This window comes from Humulus lupulus (genome assembly GCF_963169125.1).
Source record: "Humulus lupulus chromosome 8 unlocalized genomic scaffold, drHumLupu1.1 SUPER_8_unloc_70, whole genome shotgun sequence".
In the NCBI taxonomy this organism is placed as follows: Eukaryota; Viridiplantae; Streptophyta; class Magnoliopsida; order Rosales; family Cannabaceae; genus Humulus; species Humulus lupulus.
The window spans coordinates 1-14,353 of NW_026908626.1; the positions used below are offsets into that span (position 1 = coordinate 1).

General features: G+C 44.1%; 42 non-coding genes across 42 annotated transcripts; all 42 read left to right on the forward strand.

The window, feature by feature from the left end:
* Positions 1 to 291: 291 nt before the first annotated feature.
* On the forward strand, positions 292 to 411 carry LOC133809899 (5S ribosomal RNA). Its single transcript, XR_009881633.1, has one exon. It is a non-coding gene; the product is annotated as a 5S ribosomal RNA (ribosomal RNA).
* A 218-nt stretch (positions 412 to 629) lies between these two features.
* On the forward strand, positions 630 to 748 carry LOC133809804 (5S ribosomal RNA). The gene has a single exon (XR_009881542.1). It is a non-coding gene; the product is annotated as a 5S ribosomal RNA (ribosomal RNA).
* A 219-nt stretch (positions 749 to 967) lies between these two features.
* LOC133809907 (5S ribosomal RNA) lies at positions 968 to 1,086 on the forward strand. Its single transcript, XR_009881640.1, has one exon. It is a non-coding gene; the product is annotated as a 5S ribosomal RNA (ribosomal RNA).
* A 219-nt stretch (positions 1,087 to 1,305) lies between these two features.
* LOC133809918 (5S ribosomal RNA) lies at positions 1,306 to 1,424 on the forward strand. The gene has a single exon (XR_009881653.1). It is a non-coding gene; the product is annotated as a 5S ribosomal RNA (ribosomal RNA).
* A 220-nt stretch (positions 1,425 to 1,644) lies between these two features.
* LOC133809930 (5S ribosomal RNA) lies at positions 1,645 to 1,763 on the forward strand. The gene has a single exon (XR_009881665.1). It is a non-coding gene; the product is annotated as a 5S ribosomal RNA (ribosomal RNA).
* Positions 1,764 to 1,984: 221 nt separating this feature from the next.
* LOC133809942 (5S ribosomal RNA) lies at positions 1,985 to 2,103 on the forward strand. The gene has a single exon (XR_009881676.1). It is a non-coding gene; the product is annotated as a 5S ribosomal RNA (ribosomal RNA).
* Positions 2,104 to 2,322: 219 nt separating this feature from the next.
* Positions 2,323 to 2,442, forward strand: LOC133809901 (5S ribosomal RNA). Its single transcript, XR_009881635.1, has one exon. It is a non-coding gene; the product is annotated as a 5S ribosomal RNA (ribosomal RNA).
* Positions 2,443 to 2,662: 220 nt separating this feature from the next.
* On the forward strand, positions 2,663 to 2,781 carry LOC133809811 (5S ribosomal RNA). Its single transcript, XR_009881548.1, has one exon. It is a non-coding gene; the product is annotated as a 5S ribosomal RNA (ribosomal RNA).
* Positions 2,782 to 3,001: 220 nt separating this feature from the next.
* LOC133809822 (5S ribosomal RNA) lies at positions 3,002 to 3,120 on the forward strand. The gene has a single exon (XR_009881559.1). It is a non-coding gene; the product is annotated as a 5S ribosomal RNA (ribosomal RNA).
* A 219-nt stretch (positions 3,121 to 3,339) lies between these two features.
* On the forward strand, positions 3,340 to 3,458 carry LOC133809834 (5S ribosomal RNA). Its single transcript, XR_009881570.1, has one exon. It is a non-coding gene; the product is annotated as a 5S ribosomal RNA (ribosomal RNA).
* A 220-nt stretch (positions 3,459 to 3,678) lies between these two features.
* Positions 3,679 to 3,797, forward strand: LOC133809845 (5S ribosomal RNA). Its single transcript, XR_009881581.1, has one exon. It is a non-coding gene; the product is annotated as a 5S ribosomal RNA (ribosomal RNA).
* A 220-nt stretch (positions 3,798 to 4,017) lies between these two features.
* Positions 4,018 to 4,136, forward strand: LOC133809858 (5S ribosomal RNA). The gene has a single exon (XR_009881593.1). It is a non-coding gene; the product is annotated as a 5S ribosomal RNA (ribosomal RNA).
* A 220-nt stretch (positions 4,137 to 4,356) lies between these two features.
* Positions 4,357 to 4,475, forward strand: LOC133809869 (5S ribosomal RNA). The gene has a single exon (XR_009881604.1). It is a non-coding gene; the product is annotated as a 5S ribosomal RNA (ribosomal RNA).
* Positions 4,476 to 4,695: 220 nt separating this feature from the next.
* LOC133809881 (5S ribosomal RNA) lies at positions 4,696 to 4,814 on the forward strand. Its single transcript, XR_009881615.1, has one exon. It is a non-coding gene; the product is annotated as a 5S ribosomal RNA (ribosomal RNA).
* A 220-nt stretch (positions 4,815 to 5,034) lies between these two features.
* On the forward strand, positions 5,035 to 5,153 carry LOC133809893 (5S ribosomal RNA). Its single transcript, XR_009881627.1, has one exon. It is a non-coding gene; the product is annotated as a 5S ribosomal RNA (ribosomal RNA).
* A 221-nt stretch (positions 5,154 to 5,374) lies between these two features.
* On the forward strand, positions 5,375 to 5,493 carry LOC133809904 (5S ribosomal RNA). Its single transcript, XR_009881638.1, has one exon. It is a non-coding gene; the product is annotated as a 5S ribosomal RNA (ribosomal RNA).
* Positions 5,494 to 5,714: 221 nt separating this feature from the next.
* LOC133809906 (5S ribosomal RNA) lies at positions 5,715 to 5,833 on the forward strand. The gene has a single exon (XR_009881639.1). It is a non-coding gene; the product is annotated as a 5S ribosomal RNA (ribosomal RNA).
* A 220-nt stretch (positions 5,834 to 6,053) lies between these two features.
* On the forward strand, positions 6,054 to 6,172 carry LOC133809908 (5S ribosomal RNA). The gene has a single exon (XR_009881641.1). It is a non-coding gene; the product is annotated as a 5S ribosomal RNA (ribosomal RNA).
* A 220-nt stretch (positions 6,173 to 6,392) lies between these two features.
* LOC133809909 (5S ribosomal RNA) lies at positions 6,393 to 6,511 on the forward strand. The gene has a single exon (XR_009881642.1). It is a non-coding gene; the product is annotated as a 5S ribosomal RNA (ribosomal RNA).
* Positions 6,512 to 6,731: 220 nt separating this feature from the next.
* On the forward strand, positions 6,732 to 6,850 carry LOC133809902 (5S ribosomal RNA). The gene has a single exon (XR_009881636.1). It is a non-coding gene; the product is annotated as a 5S ribosomal RNA (ribosomal RNA).
* A 220-nt stretch (positions 6,851 to 7,070) lies between these two features.
* On the forward strand, positions 7,071 to 7,189 carry LOC133809910 (5S ribosomal RNA). Its single transcript, XR_009881644.1, has one exon. It is a non-coding gene; the product is annotated as a 5S ribosomal RNA (ribosomal RNA).
* A 220-nt stretch (positions 7,190 to 7,409) lies between these two features.
* Positions 7,410 to 7,528, forward strand: LOC133809911 (5S ribosomal RNA). The gene has a single exon (XR_009881645.1). It is a non-coding gene; the product is annotated as a 5S ribosomal RNA (ribosomal RNA).
* A 220-nt stretch (positions 7,529 to 7,748) lies between these two features.
* Positions 7,749 to 7,867, forward strand: LOC133809900 (5S ribosomal RNA). The gene has a single exon (XR_009881634.1). It is a non-coding gene; the product is annotated as a 5S ribosomal RNA (ribosomal RNA).
* A 220-nt stretch (positions 7,868 to 8,087) lies between these two features.
* Positions 8,088 to 8,206, forward strand: LOC133809912 (5S ribosomal RNA). The gene has a single exon (XR_009881646.1). It is a non-coding gene; the product is annotated as a 5S ribosomal RNA (ribosomal RNA).
* A 220-nt stretch (positions 8,207 to 8,426) lies between these two features.
* On the forward strand, positions 8,427 to 8,545 carry LOC133809913 (5S ribosomal RNA). The gene has a single exon (XR_009881647.1). It is a non-coding gene; the product is annotated as a 5S ribosomal RNA (ribosomal RNA).
* A 219-nt stretch (positions 8,546 to 8,764) lies between these two features.
* LOC133809882 (5S ribosomal RNA) lies at positions 8,765 to 8,883 on the forward strand. Its single transcript, XR_009881616.1, has one exon. It is a non-coding gene; the product is annotated as a 5S ribosomal RNA (ribosomal RNA).
* A 219-nt stretch (positions 8,884 to 9,102) lies between these two features.
* LOC133809914 (5S ribosomal RNA) lies at positions 9,103 to 9,221 on the forward strand. The gene has a single exon (XR_009881648.1). It is a non-coding gene; the product is annotated as a 5S ribosomal RNA (ribosomal RNA).
* A 218-nt stretch (positions 9,222 to 9,439) lies between these two features.
* LOC133809884 (5S ribosomal RNA) lies at positions 9,440 to 9,558 on the forward strand. Its single transcript, XR_009881619.1, has one exon. It is a non-coding gene; the product is annotated as a 5S ribosomal RNA (ribosomal RNA).
* Positions 9,559 to 9,778: 220 nt separating this feature from the next.
* On the forward strand, positions 9,779 to 9,898 carry LOC133809903 (5S ribosomal RNA). The gene has a single exon (XR_009881637.1). It is a non-coding gene; the product is annotated as a 5S ribosomal RNA (ribosomal RNA).
* Positions 9,899 to 10,118: 220 nt separating this feature from the next.
* Positions 10,119 to 10,237, forward strand: LOC133809915 (5S ribosomal RNA). Its single transcript, XR_009881650.1, has one exon. It is a non-coding gene; the product is annotated as a 5S ribosomal RNA (ribosomal RNA).
* A 218-nt stretch (positions 10,238 to 10,455) lies between these two features.
* On the forward strand, positions 10,456 to 10,574 carry LOC133809916 (5S ribosomal RNA). The gene has a single exon (XR_009881651.1). It is a non-coding gene; the product is annotated as a 5S ribosomal RNA (ribosomal RNA).
* A 220-nt stretch (positions 10,575 to 10,794) lies between these two features.
* On the forward strand, positions 10,795 to 10,913 carry LOC133809917 (5S ribosomal RNA). Its single transcript, XR_009881652.1, has one exon. It is a non-coding gene; the product is annotated as a 5S ribosomal RNA (ribosomal RNA).
* Positions 10,914 to 11,131: 218 nt separating this feature from the next.
* LOC133809919 (5S ribosomal RNA) lies at positions 11,132 to 11,250 on the forward strand. The gene has a single exon (XR_009881654.1). It is a non-coding gene; the product is annotated as a 5S ribosomal RNA (ribosomal RNA).
* Positions 11,251 to 11,470: 220 nt separating this feature from the next.
* On the forward strand, positions 11,471 to 11,589 carry LOC133809920 (5S ribosomal RNA). The gene has a single exon (XR_009881656.1). It is a non-coding gene; the product is annotated as a 5S ribosomal RNA (ribosomal RNA).
* Positions 11,590 to 11,809: 220 nt separating this feature from the next.
* Positions 11,810 to 11,928, forward strand: LOC133809921 (5S ribosomal RNA). Its single transcript, XR_009881657.1, has one exon. It is a non-coding gene; the product is annotated as a 5S ribosomal RNA (ribosomal RNA).
* Positions 11,929 to 12,148: 220 nt separating this feature from the next.
* Positions 12,149 to 12,267, forward strand: LOC133809922 (5S ribosomal RNA). The gene has a single exon (XR_009881658.1). It is a non-coding gene; the product is annotated as a 5S ribosomal RNA (ribosomal RNA).
* Positions 12,268 to 12,487: 220 nt separating this feature from the next.
* On the forward strand, positions 12,488 to 12,606 carry LOC133809923 (5S ribosomal RNA). Its single transcript, XR_009881659.1, has one exon. It is a non-coding gene; the product is annotated as a 5S ribosomal RNA (ribosomal RNA).
* Positions 12,607 to 12,825: 219 nt separating this feature from the next.
* LOC133809924 (5S ribosomal RNA) lies at positions 12,826 to 12,944 on the forward strand. The gene has a single exon (XR_009881660.1). It is a non-coding gene; the product is annotated as a 5S ribosomal RNA (ribosomal RNA).
* Positions 12,945 to 13,164: 220 nt separating this feature from the next.
* LOC133809925 (5S ribosomal RNA) lies at positions 13,165 to 13,283 on the forward strand. Its single transcript, XR_009881661.1, has one exon. It is a non-coding gene; the product is annotated as a 5S ribosomal RNA (ribosomal RNA).
* A 220-nt stretch (positions 13,284 to 13,503) lies between these two features.
* On the forward strand, positions 13,504 to 13,622 carry LOC133809927 (5S ribosomal RNA). Its single transcript, XR_009881662.1, has one exon. It is a non-coding gene; the product is annotated as a 5S ribosomal RNA (ribosomal RNA).
* Positions 13,623 to 13,841: 219 nt separating this feature from the next.
* LOC133809928 (5S ribosomal RNA) lies at positions 13,842 to 13,960 on the forward strand. Its single transcript, XR_009881663.1, has one exon. It is a non-coding gene; the product is annotated as a 5S ribosomal RNA (ribosomal RNA).
* A 220-nt stretch (positions 13,961 to 14,180) lies between these two features.
* Positions 14,181 to 14,299, forward strand: LOC133809929 (5S ribosomal RNA). Its single transcript, XR_009881664.1, has one exon. It is a non-coding gene; the product is annotated as a 5S ribosomal RNA (ribosomal RNA).
* The last annotated feature ends 54 nt before the right edge of the window (positions 14,300 to 14,353 follow it).

Sequence of the window (14,353 nt, forward strand, 5' to 3'; positions counted from 1 at the left end):
CAGTTAAGCGTGCTTGGGCGAGAGTAGTACTAGGATGGGTGACCTCCTGGAAGTCCTCGTGTTGCACCCCTGAAAAACATCATTTTTTTTTTTCCCTTTAAAAATCCACCTACGGCTCAAAAGTTTGTATTTTTTGTTTAAATCTTTAAAAACTCATTTATTTCGTTTTCCTTGAGGGGTTAATACCGTGGTCACTAACAAGCAGCGAATAAGAAGTTCCCTAGTCAATCCGGGGGAGAAAAGGGAGACACACGCGCTCGCTATAAATGAATATTGCGGAACAAACATTCCGGGTGCGATCATACCAGCACTAATGCACCGGATCCCATCAGAACTCCGTCAGTTAAGCGTGCTTGGGCGAGAGTAGTACTAGGATGGGTGACCTCCTGGGAAGTCCTCGTGTTGCACCCCTGAAACATCATTTTTTTTTTCCCTTTAAAAATCCACCTACGGCTCAAAAGTTTGTATTTTTTGTTTTAAATCTTTAAAAACTCATTTATTTCGTTTTCCTTGAGGGGTTAATACCGTGGTCACTAACAAGCAGCGAATAAGAAGTTCCTAGTCAATCCGGGGAGAAAAGGGAGGACACACGCGCTCGCTATAAATGAATATTGCGGACCAAACATTCCGGGTGCGATCATACCAGCACTAATGCACCGGATCCCATCAGAACTCCGCAGTTAAGCGTGCTTGGGCGAGAGTAGTACTAGGATGGGTGACCTCCTGGGAAGTCCTCGTGTTGCACCCCTGAAAACATCATTTTTTTTTTCCCTTTAAAAATCCACCTACGGCTCAAAAGTTTGTATTTTTTGTTTAAATCTTTAAAAACTCATTTATTTCGTTTTCCTTGAGGGGTTAATACCGTGGTCACTAACAAGCAGCGAATAAGAAGTTCCTAGTCAATCCGGGGGAGAAAAGGGAGGACACACGCGCTCGCTATAAATGAATATTGCGGACCAAACATTCCGGGTGCGATCATACCAGCACTAATGCACCGGATCCCATCAGAACTCCGCAGTTAAGCGTGCTTGGGCGAGAGTAGTACTAGGATGGGTGACCTCCTGGGAAGTCCTCGTGTTGCACCCCTGAAAACATCATTTTTTTTTCCCTTTAAAAATCCACTTACGGCTCAAAAGTTTGTATTTTTTGTTTTAAATCTTTAAAAACTCATTTATTTCGTTTTCCTTGAGGGGTTAATACCGTGGTCACTAACAAGCAGCGAATAAGAAGTTCCTAGTCAATCCGGGGGAGAAAAGGGAGGACACACGCGCTCGCTATAAATGAATATTGCGGAACAAACATTCCGGGTGCGATCATACCAGCACTAATGCACCGGATCCCATCAGAACTCCGCAGTTAAGCGTGCTTGGGCGAGAGTAGTACTAGGATGGGTGACCTCCTGGGAAGTCCTCGTGTTGCACCCCTGAAAACATCATTTTTTTTTTCCCTTTAAAAATCCACCTACGGCTCAAAAGTTTGTATTTTTTGTTTTAAATCTTTAAAAACTCATTTATTTCGTTTTCCTTGAGGGGTTAATACCGTGGTCACTAACAAGCAGCGAATAAGAAGTTCCTAGTCAATCCGGGGGAGAAAAGGGAGGACACACGCGCTCGCTATAAATGAATATTGCGGAACAAACATTCCGGGTGCGATCATACCAGCACTAATGCACCGGATCCCATCAGAACTCCGCAGTTAAGCGTGCTTGGGCGAGAGTAGTACTAGGATGGGTGACCTCCTGGGAAGTCCTCGTGTTGCACCCCTGAAAACATCATTTTTTTTTTTCCCTTTAAAAATCCACCTACGGCTCAAAAGTTTGTATTTTTTGTTTTAAATCTTTAAAAACTCATTTATTTCGTTTTCCTTGAGGGGTTAATACCGTGGTCACTAACAAGCAGCGAATAAGAAGTTCCTAGTCAATCCGGGGGAGAAAAGGGAGGACACACGCGCTCGCTATAAATGAATATTGCGGAACAAACATTCCGGGTGCGATCATACCAGCACTAATGCACCGGATCCCATCAGAACTCCGCAGTTAAGCGTGCTTGGGCGAGAGTAGTACTAGGATGGGTGACCTCCTGGGAAGTCCTCGTGTTGCACCCCTGAAAACATCATTTTTTTTTTCCCTTTAAAAATCCACCTACGGCTCAAAAGTTTGTATTTTTTGTTTTAATCTTTAAAAACTCATTTATTTCGTTTTCCTTGAGGGGTTAATACCGTGGTCACTAACAAGCAGCGAATAAGAAGTTCCTAGTCAATCCGGGGGAGAAAAGGGAGGACACACGCGCTCGCTATAAATGAATATTGCGGACCAAACATTCCGGGTGCGATCATACCAGCACTAATGCACCTGGATCCCATCAGAACTCCGCAGTTAAGCGTGCTTGGGCGAGAGTAGTACTAGGATGGGTGACCTCCTGGGAAGTCCTCGTGTTGCACCCCTGAAAACATCATTTTTTTTTTCCCTTTAAAAATCCACCTACGGCTCAAAAGTTTGTATTTTTTGTTTTAAATCTTTAAAAACTCATTTATTTCGTTTTCCTTGAGGGGTTAATACCGTGGTCACTAACAAGCAGCGAATAAGAAGTTCCTAGTCAATCCGGGGGAGAAAAGGGAGGACACACGCGCTCGCTATAAATGAATATTGCGGACCAAACATTCCGGGTGCGATCATACCAGCACTAATGCACCGGATCCCATCAGAACTCCGCAGTTAAGCGTGCTTGGGCGAGAGTAGTACTAGGATGGGTGACCTCCTGGGAAGTCCTCGTGTTGCACCCCTGAAAACATCATTTTTTTTTTCCCTTTAAAAATCCACCTACGGCTCAAAAGTTTGTATTTTTTGTTTTAAATCTTTAAAAACTCATTTATTTCGTTTTCCTTGAGGGGTTAATACCGTGGTCACTAACAAGCAGCGAATAAGAAGTTCCTAGTCAATCCGGGGGAGAAAAGGGAGGACACACGCGCTCGCTATAAATGAATATTGCGGACCAAACATTCCGGGTGCGATCATACCAGCACTAATGCACCGGATCCCATCAGAACTCCGCAGTTAAGCGTGCTTGGGCGAGAGTAGTACTAGGATGGGTGACCTCCTGGGAAGTCCTCGTGTTGCACCCCTGAAAACATCATTTTTTTTTCCCTTTAAAAATCCACCTACGGCTCAAAAGTTTGTATTTTTTGTTTTAAATCTTTAAAAACTCATTTATTTCGTTTTCCTTGAGGGGTTAATACCGTGGTCACTAACAAGCAGCGAATAAGAAGTTCCTAGTCAATCCGGGGGAGAAAAGGGAGGACACACGCGCTCGCTATAAATGAATATTGCGGACCAAACATTCCGGGTGCGATCATACCAGCACTAATGCACCGGATCCCATCAGAACTCCGCAGTTAAGCGTGCTTGGGCGAGAGTAGTACTAGGATGGGTGACCTCCTGGGAAGTCCTCGTGTTGCACCCCTGAAAACATCATTTTTTTTTTCCCTTTAAAAATCCACCTACGGCTCAAAAGTTTGTATTTTTTGTTTTAAATCTTTAAAAACTCATTTATTTCGTTTTCCTTGAGGGGTTAATACCGTGGTCACTAACAAGCAGCGAATAAGAAGTTCCTAGTCAATCCGGGGGAGAAAAGGGAGGACACACGCGCTCGCTATAAATGAATATTGCGGAACAAACATTCCGGGTGCGATCATACCAGCACTAATGCACCGGATCCCATCAGAACTCCGCAGTTAAGCGTGCTTGGGCGAGAGTAGTACTAGGATGGGTGACCTCCTGGGAAGTCCTCGTGTTGCACCCCTGAAAACATCATTTTTTTTTTCCCTTTAAAAATCCACCTACGGCTCAAAAGTTTGTATTTTTTGTTTTAAATCTTTAAAAACTCATTTATTTCGTTTTCCTTGAGGGGTTAATACCGTGGTCACTAACAAGCAGCGAATAAGAAGTTCCTAGTCAATCCGGGGGAGAAAAGGGAGGACACACGCGCTCGCTATAAATGAATATTGCGGAACAAACATTCCGGGTGCGATCATACCAGCACTAATGCACCGGATCCCATCAGAACTCCGCAGTTAAGCGTGCTTGGGCGAGAGTAGTACTAGGATGGGTGACCTCCTGGGAAGTCCTCGTGTTGCACCCCTGAAAACATCATTTTTTTTTTCCCTTTAAAAATCCACCTACGGCTCAAAAGTTTGTATTTTTTGTTTTAAATCTTTAAAAACTCATTTATTTCGTTTTCCTTGAGGGGTTAATACCGTGGTCACTAACAAGCAGCGAATAAGAAGTTCCTAGTCAATCCGGGGGAGAAAAGGGAGGACACACGCGCTCGCTATAAATGAATATTGCGGAACAAACATTCCGGGTGCGATCATACCAGCACTAATGCACCGGATCCCATCAGAACTCCGCAGTTAAGCGTGCTTGGGCGAGAGTAGTACTAGGATGGGTGACCTCCTGGGAAGTCCTCGTGTTGCACCCCTGAAAACATCATTTTTTTTTTCCCTATAAAAATCCACCTACGGCTCAAAAGTTTGTATTTTTTGTTTTAAATCTTTAAAAACTCATTTATTTCGTTTTCCTTGAGGGGTTAATACCGTGGTCACTAACAAGCAGCGAATAAGAAGTTCCTAGTCAATCCGGGGGAGAAAAGGGAGGACACACGCGCTCGCTATAAATGAATATTGCGGAACAAACATTCCGGGTGCGATCATACCAGCACTAATGCACCGGATCCCATCAGAACTCCGCAGTTAAGCGTGCTTGGGCGAGAGTAGTACTAGGATGGGTGACCTCCTGGGAAGTCCTCGTGTTGCACCCCTGAAAACATCATTTTTTTTTTCCCTTTAAAAATCCACCTACGGCTCAAAAGTTTGTATTTTTTGTTTTAAATCTTTAAAAACTCATTTATTTCGTTTTCCTTGAGGGGTTAATACCGTGGTCACTAACAAGCAGCGAATAAGAAGTTCCTAGTCAATCCGGGGGAGAAAAGGGAGGACACACGCGCTCGCTATAAATGAATATTGCGGAACAAACATTCCGGGTGCGATCATACCAGCACTAATGCACCGGATCCCATCAGAACTCCGCAGTTAAGCGTGCTTGGGCGAGAGTAGTACTAGGATGGGTGACCTCCTGGGAAGTCCTCGTGTTGCACCCCTGAAGACATCATTTTTTTTTTTCCCTTTAAAAATCCACCTACGGCTCAAAAGTTTGTATTTTTTGTTTTAAATCTTTAAAAACTCATTTATTTCGTTTTCCTTGAGGGATTAATACCGTGGTCACTAACAAGCAGCGAATAAGAAGTTCCTAGTCAATCCGGGGGAGAAAAGGGAGGATACACGCGCTCGCTATAAATGAATATTGCGGACCAAACATTCCGGGTGCGATCATACCAGCACTAATGCACCGGATCCCATCAGAACTCCGCAGTTAAGCGTGCTTGGGCGAGAGTAGTACTAGGATGGGTGACCTCCTGGGAAGTCCTCGTGTTGCACCCCTGAAGACATCATTTTTTTTTTTCCCTTTAAAAATCCACCTACGGCTCAAAAGTTTGTATTTTTTGTTTTAAATCTTTAAAAACTCATTTATTTCGTTTTCCTTGAGGGATTAATACCGTGGTCACTAACAAGCAGCGAATAAGAAGTTCCTAGTCAATCCGGGGGAGAAAAGGGAGGACACACGCACTCGCTATAAATGAATATTGCGGACCAAACATTCCGGGTGCGATCATACCAGCACTAATGCACCGGATCCCATCAGAACTCCGCAGTTAAGCGTGCTTGGGCGAGAGTAGTACTAGGATGGGTGACCTCCTGGGAAGTCCTCGTGTTGCACCCCTGAAAACATCATTTTTTTTTTCCCTTTAAAAATCCACCTACGGCTCAAAAGTTTGTATTTTTTGTTTTAAATCTTTAAAAACTCATTTATTTCGTTTTCCTTGAGGGGTTAATACCGTGGTCACTAACAAGCAGCGAATAAGAAGTTCCTAGTCAATCCGGGGGAGAAAAGGGAGGACACACGCGCTCGCTATAAATGAATATTGCGGAACAAACATTCCGGGTGCGATCATACCAGCACTAATGCACCGGATCCCATCAGAACTCCGCAGTTAAGCGTGCTTGGGCGAGAGTAGTACTAGGATGGGTGACCTCCTGGGAAGTCCTCGTGTTGCACCCCTGAAAACATCATTTTTTTTTTCCCTTTAAAAATCCACCTACGGCTCAACAGTTTGTATTTTTTGTTTTAAATCTTTAAAAACTCATTTATTTCGTTTTCCTTGAGGGGTTAATACCGTGGTCACTAACAAGCAGCGAATAAGAAGTTCCTAGTCAATCCGGGGGAGAAAAGGGAGGACACACGCGCTCGCTATAAATGAATATTGCGGACCAAACATTCCGGGTGCGATCATACCAGCACTAATGCACCGGATCCCATCAGAACTCCGCAGTTAAGCGTGCTTGGGCGAGAGTAGTACTAGGATGGGTGACCTCCTGGGAAGTCCTCGTGTTGCACCCCTGAAAACATCATTTTTTTTTTCCCTTTAAAAATCCACCTACGGCTCAAAAGTTTGTATTTTTTGTTTTAAATCTTTAAAAACTCATTTATTTCGTTTTCCTTGAGGGGTTAATACCGTGGTCACTAACAAGCAGCGAATAAGAAGTTCCTAGTCAATCCGGGGGAGAAAAGGGAGGACACACGCGCTCGCTATAAATGAATATTGCGGACCAAACATTCCGGGTGCGATCATACCAGCACTAATGCACCGGATCCCATCAGAACTCCGCAGTTAAGCGTGCTTGGGCTAGAGTAGTACTAGGATGGGTGACCTCCTGGGAAGTCCTCGTGGTGCACCCCTGAAAACATCATTTTTTTTTTCCCTTTAAAAATCCACCTACGGCTCAAAAGTTTGTATTTTTTGTTTTAAATCTTTAAAAACTCATTTATTTCGTTTTCCTTGAAGGGTTAATACCGTGGTCACTAACAAGCAGCGAATAAGAAGTTCCTAGTCAATCCGGGGGAGAAAAGGGAGGACACACGCGCTCGCTATAAATGAATATTGCGGAACAAACATTCCGGGTGCGATCATACCAGCACTAATGCACCGGATCCCATCAGAACTCCGCAGTTAAGCGTGCTTGGGCGAGAGTAGTACTAGGATGGGTGACCTCCTGGGAAGTCCTCGTGTTGCACCCCTGAAGACATCATTTTTTTTTTCCCTTTAAAAATCCACCTACGGCTCAAAAGTTTGTATTTTTTGTTTTAAATCTTTAAAAACTCATTTATTTCGTTTTCCTTGAGGGGTTAATACCGTGGTCACTAACAAGCAGCGAATAAGAAGTTCCTAGTCAATCCGGGGGAGAAAAGGGAGGACACACGCGCTCGCTATAAATGAATATTGCAGACCAAACATTCCGGGTGCGATCATACCAGCACTAATGCACCGGATCCCATCAGAACTCCGCAGTTAAGCGTGCTTGGGCGAGAGTAGTACTAGGATGGGTGACCTCCTGGGAAGTCCTCGTGTTGCACCCCTGAAGACATCATTTTTTTTTTCCCTTTAAAAATCCACCTACGGCTCAAAAGTTTGTATTTTTTGTTTTAAATCTTTAAAAACTCATTTATTTCGTTTTCCTTGAGGGGTTAATACCGTGGTCACTAACAAGCAGCGAATAAGAAGTTCCTAGTCAATCCGGGGGAGAAAAGGGAGGACACACGCGCTCGCTATAAATGAATATTGCGGAACAAACATTCCGGGTGCGATCATACAAGCACTAATGCACCGGATCCCATCAGAACTCCGCAGTTAAGCGTGCTTGGGCGAGAGTAGTACTAGGATGGGTGACCTCCTGGGAAGTCCTCGTGTTGCACCCCTGAAGACATCATTTTTTTTTTCCCTTTAAAAATCCACCTACGGCTCAAAAGTTTGTATTTTTTGTTTTAAATCTTTAAAAACTCATTTATTTCGTTTTCCTTGAGGGGTTAATACCGTGGTCACTAACAAGCAGCGAATAAGAAGTTCCTAGTCAATCCGGGGGAGAAAAGGGAGGACACACGCGCTCGCTATAAATGAATATTGCGGACCAAACATTCCGGGTGCGATCATACCAGCACTAATGCACCGGATCCCATCAGAACTCCGCAGTTAAGCGTGCTTGGGCGAGAGTAGTACTAGGATGGGTGACCTCCTGGGAAGTCCTCGTGTTGCACCCCTGAAAAAATCATTTTTTTTTTCCCTTTAAAAATCCACCTACGGCTCAAAAGTTTGTATTTTTTGTTTTAAATCTTTAAAAACTCATTTATTTCGTTTTCCTTGAGGGGTTAATACCGTGGTCACTAACAAGCAGCGAATAAGAAGTTCCTAGTCAATCCGGGGGAGAAAAGGGAGGACACACGCGCTCGCTATAAATGAATATTGCGGAACAAACATTCCGGGTGCGATCATACCAGCACTAATGCACCGGATCCCATCAGAACTCCGCAGTTAAGCGTGCTTGGGCGAGAGTAGTACTAGGATGGGTGACCTCCTGGGAAGTCCTCGTGTTGCACCCCTGAAAACATCATTTTTTTTTTCCCTTTAAAAATCCACCTACGGCTCAAAAGTTTGTATTTTTTGTTTTAAATCTTTAAAAACTCATTTATTTCGTTTTCCTTGAGGGGTTAATACCGTGGTCACTAACAAGCAGCGAATAAGAAGTTCCTAGTCAATCCGGGGGAGAAAGGGAGGACACACGCGCTCGCTATAAATGAATATTGCGGACCAAACATTCCGGGTGCGATCATACCAGCACTAATGCACCGGATCCCATCAGAACTCCGCAGCTAAGCGTGCTTGGGCGAGAGTAGTACTAGGATGGGTGACCTCCTGGGAAGTCCTCGTGTTGCACCCCTGAAAACATCATTTTTTTTTCCCTTTAAAAATCCACCTACGGCTCAAAAGTTTGTATTTTTTGTTTTAAATCTTTAAAAACTCATTTATTTCGTTTTCCTTGAGGGGTTAATACCGTGGTCACTAACAAGCAGCGAATAAGAAGTTCCCAGTCAATCCGGGGGAGAAAAGGGAGGACACACGCGCTCGCTATAAATGAATATTGCGGACCAAACATTCCGGGTGCGATCATACCAGCACTAATGCACCGGATCCCATCAGAACTCCGCAGTTAAGCGTGCTTGGGCGAGAGTAGTACTAGGATGGGTGACCTCCTGGGAAGTCCTCGTGTTGCACCCCTGAAAACATCATTTTTTTTCCCTTTAAAAATCCACCTACGGCTCAAAAGTTTGTATTTTTTGTTTTAAATCTTTAAAAACTCATTTATTTCGTTTTCCTTGAGGGGTTAATACCGTGGTCACTAACAAGCAGCGAATAAGAAGTTCCTAGTCAATCCGGGGGAGAAAAGGGAGGACACACGCGCTCGCTATAAATGAATATTGCGGACCAAACATTCCGGGTGCGATCATACCAGCACTAATGCACCGGATCCCATCAGATCTCCGCAGTTAAGCGTGCTTGGGCGAGAGTAGTACTAGGATGGGTGACCTCTTGGGAAGTCCTCGTGTTGCACCCCTGAAAACATCATTTTTTTTTTCCTTTTAAAAATCCACCTACGGCTCAAAAGTTTGTATTTTTTGTTTTAAATCTTTAAAAACTCATTTATTTCGTTTTCCTTGAGGGGTTAATACCGTGGTCACTAACAAGCAGCGAATAAGAAGTTCCTAGTCAATCCGGGGGAGAAAAGGGAGGACACACGCGCTCGCTATAAATGAATATTGCGGAACAAACATTCCGGGTGCGATCATACCAGCACTAATGCACCGGATCCCATCAGAACTCCGCAGTTAAGCGCGTGCTTGGGCGAGAGTAGTACTAGGATGGGTGACCTCCTGGGAAGTCTCGTGTTGCACCCCTGATGACATCATTTTTTTTTTCCCTTTAAAAATCCACCTACGGCTCAAAAGTTTGTATTTTTTGTTTTAAATCTTTAAAAACTCATTTATTTCGTTTTCCTTGAGGGGTTAATACCGTGGTCACTAACAAGCAGCGAATAAGAAGTTCCTAGTCAATCCGGGGGAGAAAAGGGAGGACACACGCCCTCGCTATAAATGAATATTGCGGACCAAACATTCCGGGTGCGATCATACCAGCACTAATGCACCGGATCCCATCAGAACTCCGCAGTTAAGCGTGCTTGGGCGAGAGTAGTACTAGGATGGGTGACCTCCTGGGAAGTCCTCGTGTTGCACCCCTGAAAACATCATTTTTTTTTTCCCTTTAAAAATCCACCTACGGCTCAAAAGTTTGTATTTTTTGTTTTAAATCTTTAAAAACTCATTTATTTCGTTTTCCTTGAGGGGTTAATACCGTGGTCACTAACAAGCAGCGAATAAGAAGTTCCTAGTCAATCCGGGGAGAAAAGGGAGGACACACGCGCTCGCTATAAATGAATATTGCGAACAAACATTCCGGGTGCGATCATACCAGCACTAATGCACCGGATCCCATCAGAACTCCGCAGTTAAGCGTGCTTGGGCGAGAGTAGTACTAGGATGGGTGACCTCCTGGGAAGTCCTCGTGTTGCACCCCTGAAAACATCATTTTTTTTTTCCCTTTAAAAATCCACCTACGGCTCAAAAGTTTGTATTTTTTGTTTTAAATCTTTAAAAACTCATTTATTTCGTTTTCCTTGAGGGGTTAATACCGTGGTCACTAACAAGCAGCGAATAAGAAGTTCCTAGTCAATCCGGGGGAGAAAAGGGAGGACACACGCGCTCGCTATAAATGAATATTGCGGAACAAACATTCCGGGTGCGATCATACCAGCACTAATGCACCGGATCCCATCAGAACTCCGCAGTTAAGCGTGCTTGGGCGAGAGTAGTACTAGGATGGGTGACCTCCTGGGAAGTCCTCGTGTTGCACCCCTGAAAACATCATTTTTTTTTCCCTTTAAAAATCCACCTACGGCTCAAAAGTTTGTATTTTTGTTTTAAATCTTTAAAAACTCATTTATTTCGTTTTCCTTGAGGGGTTAATACCGTGGTCACTAACAAGCAGCGAATAAGAAGTTCCTAGTCAATCCGGGGGAGAAAAGGGAGGACACACGCGCTCGCTATAAATGAATATTGCGGACCAAACATTCCGGGTGCGATCATACCAGCACTAATGCACCGGATCCCATCAGAACTCCGCAGTTAAGCGTGCTTGGGCGAGAGTAGTACTAGGATGGGTGACCTCCTGGGAAGTCCTCGTGTTGCACCCCTGAAAACATCATTTTTTTTTTCCCTTTAAAAATCCACCTACGGCTCAAAAGTTTGTATTTTTTGTTTTAAATCTTTAAAAACTCATTTATTTCGTTTTCCTTGAGGGGTTAATACCGTGGTCACTAACAAGCAGCGAATAAGAAGTTCCTAGTCAATCCGGGGGAGAAAAGGGAGGACACACGCGCTCGCTATAAATGAATATTGCGGAACAAACATTCCGGGTGCGATCATACCAGCACTAATGCACCGGATCCCATCAGAACTCCGCAGTTAAGCGTGCTTGGGCGAGAGTAGTACTAGGATGGGTGACCTCCTGGGAAGTCCTCGTGTTGCACCCCTGAAAACATCATTTTTTTTTTCCCTTTAAAAATCCACCTACGGCTCAAAAGTTTGTATTTTTTGTTTTAAATCTTTAAAAACTCATTTATTTCGTTTTCCTTGAGGGGTTAATACCGTGGTCACTAACAAGCAGCGAATAAGAAGTTCCTAGTCAATCCGGGGGAGAAAAGGGAGGACACACGCGCTCGCTATAAATGAATATTGCGGACCAAACATTCCGGGTGCGATCATACCAGCACTAATGCACCGGATCCCATCAGAACTCCGCAGTTAAGCGTGCTTGGGCGAGAGTAGTACTAGGATGGGTGACCTCCTGGGAAGTCCTCGTGTTGCACCCCTGAAAACATCATTTTTTTTTTCCCTTTAAAAATCCACCTACGGCTCAAAAGTTTGTATTTTTTGTTTTAAATCTTTAAAAACTCATTTATTTCGTTTTCCTTGAGGGGTTAATACCGTGGTCACTAACAAGCAGCGAATAAGAAGTTCCTAGTCAATCCGGGGGAGAAAAGGGAGGACACACGCGCTCGCTATAAATGAATATTGCGGAACAAACATTCCGGGTGCGATCATACCAGCACTAATGCACCGGATCCCATCAGAACTCCGCAGTTAAGCGTGCTTGGGCGAGAGTAGTACTAGGATGGGTGACCTCCTGGGAAGTCCTCGTGTTGCACCCCTGAAAACATCATTTTTTTTTTCCCTTTAAAAATCCACCTACGGCTCAAAAGTTTGTATTTTTTGTTTTAAATCTTTAAAAACTCATTTATTTCGTTTTCCTTGAGGGGTTAATACCGTGGTCACTAACAAGCAGCGAATAAGAAGTTCCTAGTCAATCCGGGGGAGAAAAGGGAGGACACACGCGCTCGCTATAAATGAATATTGCGGAACAAACATTCCGGGTGCGATCATACCAGCACTAATGCACCGGATCCCATCAGAACTCCGCAGTTAAGCGTGCTTGGGCGAGAGTAGTACTAGGATGGGTGACCTCCTGGGAAGTCCTCGTGTTGCACCCCTGAAAACATCATTTTTTTTTTCCCTTTAAAAATCCACCTACGGCTCAAAAGTTTGTATTTTTTGTTTTAAATCTTTAAAAACTCATTTATTTCGTTTTCCTTGAGGGGTTAATACCGTGGTCACTAACAAGCAGCGAATAAGAAGTTCCTAGTCAATCCGGGGAGAAAAGGGAGGACACACGCGCTCGCTATAAATGAATATTGCGGAACAAACATTCCGGGTGCGATCATACCAGCACTAATGCACCGGATCCCATCAGAACTCCGCAGTTAAGCGTGCTTGGGCGAGAGTAGTACTAGGATGGGTGACCTCCTGGGAAGTCCTCGTGTTGCACCCCTGAAAACATCATTTTTTTTTTCCCTTTAAAAATCCACCTACGGCTCAAAAGTTTGTATTTTTTGTTTTAAATCTTTAAAAACTCATTTATTTCGTTTTCCTTGAGGGGTTAATACCGTGGTCACTAACAAGCAGCGAATAAGAAGTTCCTAGTCAATCCGGGGGAGAAAAGGGAGGACACACGCGCTCGCTATAAATGAATATTGCGGAACAAACATTCCGGGTGCGATCATACCAGCACTAATGCACCGGATCCCATCAGAACTCCGCAGTTAAGCGTGCTTGGGCGAGAGTAGTACTAGGATGGGTGACCTCCTGGGAAGTCCTCGTGTTGCACCCCTGAAAACATCATTTTTTTTTTCCCTTTAAAAATCCACCTACGGCTCAAAAGTTTGTATTTTTTGTTTTAAATCTTTAAAAACTCATTTATTTCGTTTTCCTTGAGGGGTTAATACCGTGGTCACTAACAAGCAGCGAATAAGAAGTTCCTAGTCAATCCGGGGGAGAAAAGGGAGGACACACGCGCTCGCTATAAATGAATATTGCGGACCAAACATTCCGGGTGCGATCATACCAGCACTAATGCACCGGATCCCATCAGAACTCCGCAGTTAAGCGTGCTTGGGCGAGAGTAGTACTAGGATGGGTGACCTCCTGGGAAGTCCTCGTGTTGCACCCCTGAAAACATCATTTTTTTTTCCCTTTAAAAATCCACCTACGGCTCAAAAGTTTGTATTTTTTGTTTTAAATCTTTAAAAACTCATTTATTTCGTTTTCCTTGAGGGGTTAATACCGTGGTCACTAACAAGCAGCGAATAAGAAGTTCCTAGTCAATCCGGGGGAGAAAAGGGAGGACACACGCGCTCGCTATAAATGAATATTGCGGACCAAACATTCCGGGTGCGATCATACCAGCACTAATGCACCGGATCCCATCAGAACTCCGCAGTTAAGCGTGCTTGGGCGAGAGTAGTACTAGGATGGGTGACCTCCTGGGAAGTCCTCGTGTTGCACCCCTGAAAACATCATTTTTTTTTTCCCTTTAAAAATCCACCTACGGCTCAAAAGTTTGTATTTTTTGTTTTAAATCTTTAAAAACTCATTTATTTCGTTTTCCTTGAGGGGTTAATACCGTGGTCACTAACAAGCAGCGAATAAGAAGTTCCTAGTCAATCCGGGGGAGAAAAGGGAGGACACACGCGCTCGCTATAAATGAATATTGCGGAACAAACATTCCGGGTGCGATCATACCAGCACTAATGCACCGGATCCCATCAGAACTCCGCAGTTAAGCGTGCTTGGGCGAGAGTAGTACTAGGATGGGTGACCTCCTGGGAAGTCCTCGTGTTGCACCCCTGAAGACATCATTTTTTTTTTTCCCTTTAAAAATCCACCTACGGCTCAAAAGTT